Consider the following 12592-nt stretch of genomic DNA (forward strand, 5'->3'; position numbering starts at 1 on the left):
AAGCCCATTGCCTTCGCCTCCCGTGCCCTCAACCTGCCCGAGCAGCGGTACTCCGTGGGTGAGCGTGAGGCGTTAGCCTGTATCTGGGCTTGTGAAAGGTGGCACCTCTACCTCTATGGCCGCTCCTTCACCCTCAGGACAGATCACCAGGCCCTGACAGCGCTGCTGTCCACATCTGGGACAGGCCACAAACCCCTGAGGCTGCACCGCTGGTCTGACCGCCTCCGCCAGTACAACTTCAGCCTGCGGTTCACCCCAGGTAGAGACAATGTTGTCGCCGACCTGCTCTCTTGCTCTGTCTCCATCCCAGCTCCACAGACGGACACTGACTGTGTGGAAAAGGACATTGTCCAAATGCTACACACACCCCTCCAGGCCACTGTCTCTCTGCAGGAGCTGAGGGCAGCCTCCGAACAGGACCCTGTCCTCTCCCAGCTCCACACCTACATCCAGAACGGCTGGCCTCACAAGGTCCCAGAGGAGCTGGCTGCGTTCGCCCGAGTCAGACAGGAGCTCTCCTGCTGGAACGACACCTGCGTGGCACGTGGGTTTTGCACAGTGGTCCCAGCTGCTCTCCGTGCACGTGTTTTGAATACGGCGCATGAAGGCCAACTGGGCATTGTGAAACTGAAACAGCGCTGCTGAGACCTGGTGTGGTGGCCGGGGATAGACAGAGATATTGAGGCTCTGGTAAAGGACTGTTCTGCCTGCCTTGTGAGTGGCAAGACTGGTCACCAGGCTCCCCCACCCCTGCAACCTCTCGCCTGGCCCTCTCAGCCCTGGGAACACCTGCAGTTGGACATTTGTGGTGAGATCCATGGAGTTCCCCACCACCAACGCTTCGTGGTGGTCGCCTACGATCTACACTCAAAATGGCCTGAACTCACCACTTCCGGCACTGTGACCTCACAGATCATCATCGACTTCCTGGACTCTCTTTTCTCTCGCTGGGGCCTCCCAAAGACCATCACCACTGACAACGGCCTTCAGCTGGTCTCTGCTGAGTTCACTGCTTATCTCGAAAGCAAGGGCATCCGTCATAAACACACTGCGTACTACCACCCCCAGGCCAATGGTGGCGTTGAACGTTTTCACCAGTCACTGAAGAACGGCCTCAGAGCACACATGGCCCAAGGGTGCTCTTTCACGCAGGCCATCCGTCACACTCTGCTGCACTATCGGGCCACACAGCACTCGACTCCCCAGCCTCTCTCATGCTAGGCCGGGAACTGTGCATGCCCCTTGACAGGCTCCGCCCCTCCACACCTCAGGCACCTCCCTCTGGGGTCAGAGCCTCAGTCACTCGTCAGCAGACGCGGATGAAGCAACGGTTTGACCAGTCAAAACGAACCAGGGTGCCAGACATCAATGTGTCAGACTGGGCCAGGGTCCGCAGGCCCCACAGGGACAATAAAATGGCTTCATACTGGTCCTCTCCTCTCCAAGTCACCCGTCAGCTGGGCCCAGCCACTTACCTCCTCAACGATGGCACTCGGTGGCACTCCAGTTGTCTACGGAAGGTAGAGGAAGGAGGATCACGCTACCCCCAGTTCCCCCTCCTCTCCTGAACAGGCGCCCCGACCGACCAGAGAAGGCGCTAGTGCAGCGACCAGGACACATACCCACATCCGGCTTCCCACCCGCAGATACGGCCAATTGTGTCTGCAGGGACGCCCAAGCCGGAGGTAATACTGGGATTCGAACCGGCGATCCCCCTGTTGGCAAGCAACGGAATAGACCGATACGCTACGCGGACACCCCAAACAAGCACATTTGTTTGCATGTGGATGTTCCGGATTGTAGCGGTGATGATACTGCTGTGGTCCTTTTGTGACCTCATTTGTCAACAGGAAGTACAGATGTGTGAATGGACACTAAAGTGATGTCGTTCACATCAAACACCCGATCAGTTGCTCGTGGGGAAAGTGGGCACGTAAAGTGCGTGATGACAGAAACACGCTAAGCTCGACTGTCTCTCGCGAGGGGTGTCTTCACTTTAGCAATCTACATCGTAGTTGACTTGGAGACCAACAAGTGGCTAAATGCCAGATTTTAATTTAACAGACATTGTGCAAATAAGGTGATCTATAGTGTGTGTTTACTTTTCTTTAATCTAAATGCTAATAATTGCACTGAAGAAATGGATTTTGCCCAGTTGGATGAGAACAAACGAGGTGAATCAACACGAGGTGTGCTGCAGAAGCCTCCAGAGGCTGGTTGCATATTTTCATTCCCTATCGCCACTTTAAGGGCAGCATGTAGGTGTCTGGCTACCCCCAGGCCTCACGAGCACACCCCTTTCCCCCTGCGCACGCACGCACGCACACACGCACGCACGCACGCACGCACGCACACACACACACACACACACACACACACAGTAGTACGACCAAGGCGGCCATTATGACCGTTTTGGATTTTCAAAGTTTAATAACTTTGTGGGGGGGGGGGATACAGCCCTGAATTCTCTTAAAATTGCATATATTTGCATTAAAACGCGTTTTACACCAATTGCACACAAAAAAGTTATGATAAGATCGACCTAAAACGACCATGAGCAGTCAAAATGACTGCTCATAATTTGCACGTGACCGTGCACGTCATGTCGCTGTTTATGACGTGGTTTGGTCGCGTCATTTCCTTCAGGAACTTCACTGCTCTGTCCTACAAACACACTGGCGTCCTCCAGTGCAGAGTAATGGTCTAAACTTGATTTGTGATTACTGTCAACATGTCTGGTTACACACGCCGTTTAGACGCACCATGACCACCACCGAGGCATTGCAGCATTTACATTGTTTACATTGTTTGTAAAATACTGTTAAAGTTGTTAAAATGTTAACTTTTTGTGCCAGTTAGTTTCTTAACAGACATATTAACATATGTCATGTATTAATATCTCAATTGAGTATTTATCTGGACAGAATATAGAGTTTAAAAACCGGCCGTCATTTTGACCGCCCATGGTCGTTATAGGCAGGAGTGAAATTCTGGTCGTTCTATTGGCTTGAGCATTTCATATTTAATTAGTTGCCTAATTACTTACAAGCACACATTCCTTTGTTCTACATTTGCTGTGTGCACGTGTGTGCACGTGTGTGCATGTATGTGCTCATATGTGTGCATATGTGTGCATGTGGGTGCAGTGTTGAAAACGATGGCCCCCATTAGTTCCGTTTCTAAAAGTGCAGAGTCAGCTGATCAGGAAAACGTGCTGGGTTGGTGGAAATCCAATGTCATTCTCCAGGATGCTCGTGCAGGGCAACCACGCCGGCTCTGCGGTGCACTGACCCCGAAACCCTCCACTCAGACCACCGCCTCTCGAACCGTTAACCACCCGCTGACCCTGAAACCCTCCACTCAGACCACCGCCTCTCGAACCGTTAACCACCCGCTGACCCCGAAACCCTCCACTCAGACCACCGCCTCTCGAACCGTTAACCACCCGCTGACCCCGAAACCTTCCACTCAGACCACCGCCTCTCGAACCGTTAACCACCCGCTGACCCCGAATCCCTCCACTCAGACCACCGCCTCTCGAACCGTTAACCACCCGGCTACATGCGCTCGCTCGCCTCAGGTGGGACGGGAGGTGCTGTGATGGATGGTTTGGACACCGACTGGGAAAAGCAAACACCTGTCTGCCACAGGCGGCGCGGCTGAGGCGGGAAGACACAGCTTGCCCTGAACTAGAAGCAGCTGCTGGACCAGTTTTTCAACAGAAACGTGAACCGGTAAGCAGAGCACGTGATCTCCTCCTGATCCAGTACAGAGAGACATTAGCTCCTAAAGTTGTGGTGCCTGTGTTAGATCATTCGTCTCCTAAACTGCTGTTCTCCAAACAGATAAATAAAATAAAATAGAAAAGACAAAGAAAACAGACTGTCAATATCAACAAACAAACAAACAAATAGATTTAAATAAATATTTTTTCGTTTCTTTTGTTTCCTTTCTCGTGTTTATATTTAACCCTCGGTAATGTGATTTCCTTCTGTCCTGGGAAGGGGTCTGTGGGACGGGGTACAGGAGTAGATAGAGGGGAGCAGGATGTGGGTTAATGGGATTTGGGGATGTTAAAATGTAAAAAAAAAAATTATGCTGATATGCTGAAGCGCGGGAAGGAGGGGGGGTAGTGTAACGTGCATGGATAAGTATACACGTTGGTCCTTGACTAACGGGTCGGACCCTTTAGTCGACTGGTTAACGTTGTCGCTTGCGGAGTGGGAGACACGGGTTCGCGCCCCGGCTGTGGCGATATCATAGAGTCTTTCAACTGTAATTGTTCGATTTGTGTTCCTTGATGAAAATAATAATAATACTCTGAGACTCTGACCTCCGGCCGGGGACGCGTTGCTTTGCTCTCCGCCATTGCAGGAGGCATTAATTGACACGTTCCTGCCCTCCGCTATTGCGGCGTTCACTACAACTCTATTTCAGGGCACAAAATTGGTCTCTTTGTGTTACTTGGAGAGAATTATGCAACAAGCAGGGACCTCCAGACAGCTTAATTGGTACTGCACATTTGGAGGGGGGGGGACCCTTTTCCTAACCCCCCCCCAGTCCCCCCCCCCACTGCAAACCAGCCTCTGTTTGTCCGGAGCTTACAACATTTGAAAGTAACGGCAGAGAGAAGAGAAAGTGTGGTGCCGTGTTCGTGTTCGTGCCCGGCTGCGGCGGGTTTGGTTCTGGATGTGAGGATGCGAGATGAAGGGTTGTTTTGTTCTGGTCGCGAGGACGGGGTGGATAACGTTTAGCTCACATTGACTGACATTTGTCTCACGTGTTGTGTGTGTGTGTGTGTGTGTGTGTGTGTGTGTGTGTGTGTGTGTGTGTGTGTGTGTGTGTGTGTGTGTGTGTGTGTGTGTGTGTGTGTGTGTGTGTGTGTCTCCCCCGCAGATTTGTTCTTAAATTGGTTCTGGTCGTTAAGGGTGTTCGAGCCGGAAACAGAAACACAAGTGCGACAGAGGCGGGACGCGGCATTTCTCTACACGCTGCGTGACTAATTACGCAACAGGACTGCCGGTGATGTAAGGCTGTTATCTGGACTTGGGAGTGGGAATGAGGTGGCGTGGAAAAACAACCTCGCTGCAGAGCTCCGAGTGGTGTTTGTTGGTAGAATACATTACCGCAAATCAGCGCACACACACACACACACACACACACACACACACACACACACACACACACACACACACACACAGCTTCAAATTCAGCTTTAATTGCCCCTGACACGAGATGCTGAAAACACGCTGCTGCCCTCCACCAGATGATGGGAGGAATCGGTGCAGTGACAGCTTCTGCGCAGGAGAATGCTCAATGCTGTTCCCTACTTTATCAGCAAGGGTATAATAAGGCTGAGCTCGGATGCTGGATTTGATTCATCTGAAGCGTTTCGGTCTAGTAGGAGAGTCGGCGCATCTTCGTTAGATGTACATTAAGGGAGCTGGACGTACTTGAACTGACGGTTCCGGGTGTCCAGAAGCATCTTGACACGAGATAAGAGGGGGTTTTTCCTTCCATTTGTCACCCACCTGATGGCCCGCGGAGCACTTGATCATGAATCAGTGGCGGCTGGCCAGTACGGGGCGCTGGGGCGCCGCCCCCTTGAAATGCCAACAGATGAAAATCTACTTAAGCATGTTAAATATAATTTAATTGTATAATTATGAAATAAAAGTGTGTTTCAGTCTGTGAGCTCCTGTCAGCAGCCATTAAATATTGGTTCCAAATGGTGTTTGGTTGGTTTCTGTCTGGATACAAATACTTCCTGGGTGAGGGGCGCCGGCCAAACCATACCTTATGTAAGCCCTCAAACTTTTGGGGGCGAGCAGGTGACCTGAGGCTGCTGTCTGATTGGTTTCTTCAGATTTTCCAGGGGGCACAGTTCTGTGCGCCCCAGACACTCCCACTTTTATTGGCAGCCAATATGTATTGTTTTAATGATTTCTGATCTAATGTGATTGGACAGTTCTCGTGGCTGTCAATCATGGTCACACCCACCACGACGCCTCGTCGCGACTGTCAATCATCCACCGTCTACGAACCCTGATAAAGTCTATAGGCCACATTGTCCTTCTTAATAACCGTGTGGACATTAAAGCAGCGCCAAGATAAATTGCGCCCCCCCAAACATTTTTAGCCGCAGCCGCCACTGTAAATGACCCACTACAAATTGCGAAAAAGGAAGATTAAGTCACACAAGGGGCCCAAAGTAGGCTGCTTTATAGAATATCAGCCATGACTGCCTATATCCCCGTTCATTTCCACAGCCAGAACTATTCTTACATGCCCAAAATATCGGTTCTGTTCAACTCAGTGCAATATTTGCTTTATCTGGAGCAGCTCAGGTACAAGTGTCCAGAAGCATGTTGACATGAAATAACAAGGGGGGGGGGCGCTTCTTGTGGAAAATCCTGGCGTTTAACCATCAGTACTGAAATATCACAGCCAAGCAGCCAACAAAACCACGTATATATTTATGCAACGATAATGGATTTTTGGTTAATGCAAATTCCCCTTTTGAGTATCGGGAGGACGCATCCTGGTCGTGCAGCCGTATAGAGACATGTTGGCTCTGCTCAAGTGCATCAGTTGTCTTGTTTTCGGGACTCTCATGACTGGCTCGCATGGGCAATAAGAGGAGTTGCGCGGCGGGTTGTGTGTCAGACCGGAGCGTCGGCTCATTGCACCAGCAGCAGAGCGGCTGCCAGAATCTCGGCACGTAAAACGGCATTTCTCGTCTCCCAGCTCGACCCGAAGAACTTCTGGGAGAGAGAGAGAGAGAGAGAGAGAGAGAGGAGATGTCTGGCAAGGGTTTGGAACTACAGCAGAGCTCCCACTAAGACGTCTCCTGCAGTTCAGCGGAGCTCGGACACTTCGGCAGCTCTGGAGCCGTCTCGATTCGGTGAAATCGACACGCACGTGCTGACCTCGAATCGGATCTATCGTCCAGATAGATATCTGGTGTAGTAGTAGTAGTAGTAGTAGTAGTAGTAGTAGTAGTAGTAGTGGTAGTAGTAGTAGTAGTAGTAGTAGTGGTAGTGGTAGTGGTAGTAGTAGTAGTAGTAGTAGTAGGGCAAAACTCGGAGGGGGGTTGAAGAAGAAGAAAGAGATCCCTGAGAGAGACAAGTTTCGCCAGACGTCTTGCAAATGTGAAGGAGACTTCAGAACCAAGGACAGATCCGGAACCCCTGCGCGGGGTAAACATGGTGAGAGTTGACGACAGGTGGACGTATCTCGTTACATGAGGCTGCTACCCCGCACGATCTGCCCCACGTAAACACGAGCTGCGCCCTCGCAAACATCTCAGTAAACACCCAGCTCTGCGCGCGGAGGGGGAGAAGCCCGGGGAGCCCACGAGACGCACTCTCACGCCAGGTAAGACGCACCGCCGGGAGCACGACGCCGTGCGCAGCTTGGACGGCGGTCGCTACTGCCGTTCAATCTCGCGAGCATGTTGCACGAGCTCCGCCGCACGCACGGGCTCGGCTTTCTGACCCGTGCGCTCTTTGGAACTACTGCCGCGGGTTCTACCGCGAGTCTACCGTCTTTCCCCCCCACAACTGCAACTTCCTCTTATAACCGCTGGTTCTGGACGGACGCGGGTCCGCGGTTCGGGGTGTCTGTAGTAGCAGCGAAGCGCCACACAGAAGTGGTTTTGTGGGTTTGAATGAGAGAGAAACAACACAACATCTCCCGTGTAGACCACGAGAACGCTCACTGGCGCCACAGCGTCCAGCGTTACTGCGCTTTTCGCTTCTGAAGGACTCGGGATGCAGTTCTGCCATACATAAACTATTATTCATACACGAACCATGATTCATACATGAACCAGTATTCATACATGAACCAGTATTCATACATAAACTATTATTCATACATGAACCAGTATTCATTCATAAACCATCATAGCGGCGCGCCTGTCCATCACACTTGATTTATTACCAGACATGTTATTGTCTAATAATAACAACACAGCTACCATGTTGTGTGCAATCACTGACTGAATTTGATTTAGATAGATAGATAGATAGATAGATAGATAGATAGATAGATAGATAGATAGATAGATAGATAGATAGATAGATAGATAGATAGATAGATAGATAGATAGATGGATGGATGGATGGATTGATGATGGATGGATGGATTAATGGCTGATAGATAGATTGATAGACAGATGGATGGATGGATGGATGGATGGATGGATGGATGGATGGAGGATGGATGGATTGATGATGGATGGATTAATGGCTGATAGATAGATAGATAGATAGATAGATAGATAGATAGATAGATAGATAGATAGATAGATAGATAGATAGATAGATAGATAGATAGATAGATAGATAGATAGATAGATAGATAGATAGATAGATAGATAGATAGATAGATAGATAGATGGATGGATGGATGGATGGATGGATGGATAGTTAGATGGATAGATAGATAGATGGATAGATAGATGGATGGATGGATAGATGGATGGATGGATAGACAGTGTTTATTACTTTCTTGAGGAAACGTGCTGCCGCAGTTTACCTCCATGCGTGCTAACATTCATACACATGGCTATGCAGGTCTAATCTGGATCCAGGCTCGGAACCTGTTGTCGCATCTCTGAGCTGGTTTGGTGCTCTGCTGCTCAGCGGACACTCCGCCTTTACACCCCGACTCCGGATGAAAGCAAGTTCAGCTCCACACCTCTCGGGCTGACGGCTTCTAGCAGAGGAACCCCGGCGAGAGCCGAACAGAACCCTTCTTCTTCTTCTTCTTCTTCTTCGTCTTCTTCTTCCTCTTCTTCTTCTTCCTCTTCAGCACGCGGGCTTTCCATCGTTCTGCCTGCATCGTTAATGCAAGGGGTCGAAATCACGTACCTTAATGCAACCGTCTATTGACTTCATACTTTAGCCCCCGTCCGCCATGTTTTTCCGTGCCCGTCTGCATCAGTTGCCATCACCTACGGAGCAACGCTAGATGGAGGTGGGCCGAAGCCACGCAGAACCGCCTGGTCACACCTGCACTACAGAAGTCATGCAGGGCGGTGATACCGATGTGAACGGTTGTGTTGGACCGGCAGTGATGTTCACACCTTCATCCCTTCATTAACTCAGTGGTTGCTTATTGTAGGTCTCTGCAATGAGTGACAGAACTGGTGGAGCCAAACCAGCGAGCTCACGCTAGTAGCTGCTCGTTGAGTCCCTGCTTACACAAAATACTGTCGTTGAATGGGTTGTGGCAGCTTGTGAAGGCTCTGGTGGGTTTTCCTGTTTGGTTAAACCGGTACAGTTAGGGGGGCTTCCGGGTGGCGTGGCGGTCCATTCCGTTGCCTGCCAACACAGGGATCGCCGGTTCGAATCCCCGTGTTGCCTCCGGCTTGCTCGGGCGCCCCTACAGACACAGTTGGCCGTGTCCGCGGGTGGGAAGCCGGATGTGGGTATGTGTCTGGTCGCTGCACTAGCGCCTCCTCTGGTCGGTCGGGGCGCCTGTTCAGTGGAAGAGGGGGAATAGCGTGATCCTCCCTCGCGCCACGTCCCCCTGGCGAACCTCTTCACTGTCAGGTGAAAAGAAGCGGCTGGGGCGCCCGGGTAGCGTAGCGGTCTATTCCGTTGCCTACCAACACGGGGATCGCCGGTTCGAATCCCCGTGTTACCTCCGGCTTGGTCGCGCGTCCCTACAGACACAACTGGCCGCGTGTGCGGGTGGGAAGCCGGATGTGGGTATGTGTCCTGGTCGCTGCACTAGCGCCTCCTCTGGTCGGGGGAGGGGGAACAGGGGGTGAGTATCGTGATCCTACCACGCGCTACGTCCCCCTGGCGAAACTCCTCACTGTCAGGTGAAAAGAAGCGGCTGGCGACTCCACGTGCATCGGAGGAGGCGTGTGGTGGTCTGCACCCCTCACCCCCCGCCATCGGATGGGCAGAGGGGGTAGAGCAGTGACTGGGACATCTCGGAAGAGTGGGGTAATATGGGCGGGTGCAATTGGAGGAGAAAAGTGTGTGGGGGGGGGGAGAAAAAAGCGGTACAGCGAAATGACACAGGGGAGACATTAAGCAGCTTGCAGTCTCGTCTCATCTTTGCTTTCGAGAATGTGCTCGAAGAAATGATGCCCCCCTCCCCCTTCCCCCATGCGATGGTGTGTCTAAACCCTCTGTTGACGGCGTCTGGCCTCCGCAGAGCAGTGCTAATTCCCACATCTGACGAGTCCAGGTGGCGGGATGAAGTGTATCCCGACCAGAAATGGAACCGCAGAATCCATAAACCCGGTCACATTTGTTCTGGCTTTTCTACTTCCGCTTGTATTTCATCTTGTTCACGGCTCCCCCGGCGGGGCTACTCCGAAACGAATCCACGCCACCCGGTGCAGGACCTTGACGCGGTTTAAGAGCAGACTCTGTTGAAGTGTGCAGTAATTGACGTATGTGCGTGGCCATGAGGAGTGGCGTTTTGACGGGACAGCACCCGCACCCTGACACCAAGTCCCCCGCAAAGGGGGGACAACCTACCCCGCCTATGGTAGTTTTGGCTGCTGCGGCATGACGCGCTGATACACGGGCAGCATGTGGGGTAACTTCCCACGTCACCGTCAACATTCCGGTCCCCTTAAGCCATCCCGCCGTGGCCAGACCCCCAGCATAGTGTCGCGATTTTTCTATAGCCCGGATAACTATGGATGGAGGCGGGGACTTTTAGGTGCGACAAACCGGGCTTCACCACCGTTAGCTAGATAGCTGCGCCAATGCTAGGGCTAGCCTGCTAGTTAGCTAGTTAGCCGTGTGCTAATGGGTTAGCAAGCTCACCTTGGGACCAGGGCTGGTGATGGAACAGGGCGGCTGAGCTCTAGGCGGGGCGGGAGATGGATGGCTGCTCTCCGGGGTGCGTGTCTCTCTCTCTCTCTGTACTTTGGCTCCGGTGTGACCGGGTGAATGTCTCTCTCAGTCTCTCTGGGGAAGCTCTCGGGGGTAGTCAGCTAGCTACAGGTACCGAGGCAGTCTGCTGCTAACACTACCACTGCTAGCCACCGTATCTACTGTCTAGCCCAGGATACGCTAGGTTTCCCTGCTCTATCCCACGCTAAGGTGACAGTCTACGATATGGTTACTAAACAGTTCTGGCGCTTTGTCTCTCCCGCGGTGTCTAATATAGTTGCGTCTGTGACAGCGCGAGCTAACCTGTGATTGGTCCTCTAGCTGCACGAGCCCAGTGCAACATTCCAAGTACATCCCCAGGCATTTCCCACTACACTGCCCCCCTCCAGCACTGTTGAGTCCCTTCAACATAAATGAACAACAGACTACAAAGATCAGTCTGATTAATCTAACACGATAAACGGGACAGAACACCCGCGAAATGAACTAGGCCCGGAACAAAGGGCGTCAAACAAATGTGGGTGGTCGCTATCCATACTGGACTCTTGTGACTAGCCTATTAACCCCCAAGTCAACTAGTCACGTCCGTCAAAGTTAGTCTAGGAGCCAGGCGGGCCTCCGGACTGGCCGGCCCCGTCTGGTGGTGTACGGGAGATGGGACTCAGCGGCGTCGGCTTCGTCTCCTTCTGGGTCAGGGGCGTTGGACTGCCAGGCTGCTGTCCCACGACGTTGGGTGATTGTCGACTCGCCTGAAGAGTAGCTGGCAGCAGTGTGTTGGAGCGGCTGGAACCGAGCCGGGGAGCCTGGTGTGCTGGGTCCTCCATCGTCGTTTGCGTGGAACAGGTCCTCCAGCCGGAGATCAAGGTCTTCATCGATCTCCTCCTGCTCTGTCACTCCTTCGTACTCCTCTGTTCTCTGCGCCCCCGGCTCCTCCATGTCAGCAGCGGGAGGACCTCCTTCAGGTGTTTCCTGCGGCCCTATGGCTGGTGCTGGAACAGACAACAGAGCATGGCGCCTCCGCTGATCCTCATCCAACCCTTCACTGGCGGACTCGTACAGGGACGACAGATGGTCGGGCAGACCCATAGTTGGTGACGACTCCATCCGTCGGACTGTGGCTGGTTCATTTTTTCGGCTCATGTCGTCCTCTTGTGGGGCCTGAAGCTCCTCTTCCGCCTCCACTAGCACGCCGAGGCAGGCTCCTTTCTTCAGCCTAACTTCTTTCGGCATCAGGTTACACAGTCGCACAGGGACGTGTGGGGCAACGTTGACCAACACACTGCCAGATGAAACTCCCTCGGTGAGGCCAGCAGGCTCCAGGACGGCGGAGATACCTGCCTTGGGGCTTTCCACCACACCCCAGACGTCCTGCTCGCTCTCCGCTGATAGTGTCAAAGAGTCCTGCAGCAGTACGCGAGAGACGGCGTACTCCCCCACGGACGTACCCACGATAACTGTGGCCACTGGCTCCCCTTCGACGTAGACCTGGCCTCCCCCGGATACAGTGACATGAGCGGCCAACATGAGATCTAGGCCCAGGAGGAAGGGGTCGCGGATGGGCGCGACGAACACATCCCATTCGATGGTCTTGGGGCCCAAGCGGATGGTCACCCTATACTTCGGGGTTTCAGCCATGTCTTTACCCTCTTCAGCGTTACGCAGAATGGCGATTCCGACGCTCGGCTGGTCGGCCAGATTTAATCGTTGGAATGTGTCTCGGGACA

General features: G+C 52.6%; 1 protein-coding gene across 1 annotated transcript in view; it reads left to right on the top strand.

The window, feature by feature from the left end:
- The first annotated feature begins 7345 nt into the window (after nt 1–7345).
- Nucleotides 7346–12592, top strand: part of grm2b (glutamate receptor, metabotropic 2b) — a 66006-nt gene continuing 60759 nt past the window's right edge. Inside the window, exon 1 of the mRNA XM_056275352.1 lies at nt 7346–7377. The gene's annotated coding sequence lies outside the window, so the exon portion shown is untranslated. The remainder of the gene's footprint in view (nt 7378–12592) is intronic.

This window comes from Lampris incognitus, chromosome 2, assembly GCF_029633865.1.
Source record: "Lampris incognitus isolate fLamInc1 chromosome 2, fLamInc1.hap2, whole genome shotgun sequence".
NCBI classification, from domain to species: domain Eukaryota; kingdom Metazoa; phylum Chordata; class Actinopteri; order Lampriformes; family Lampridae; genus Lampris; species Lampris incognitus.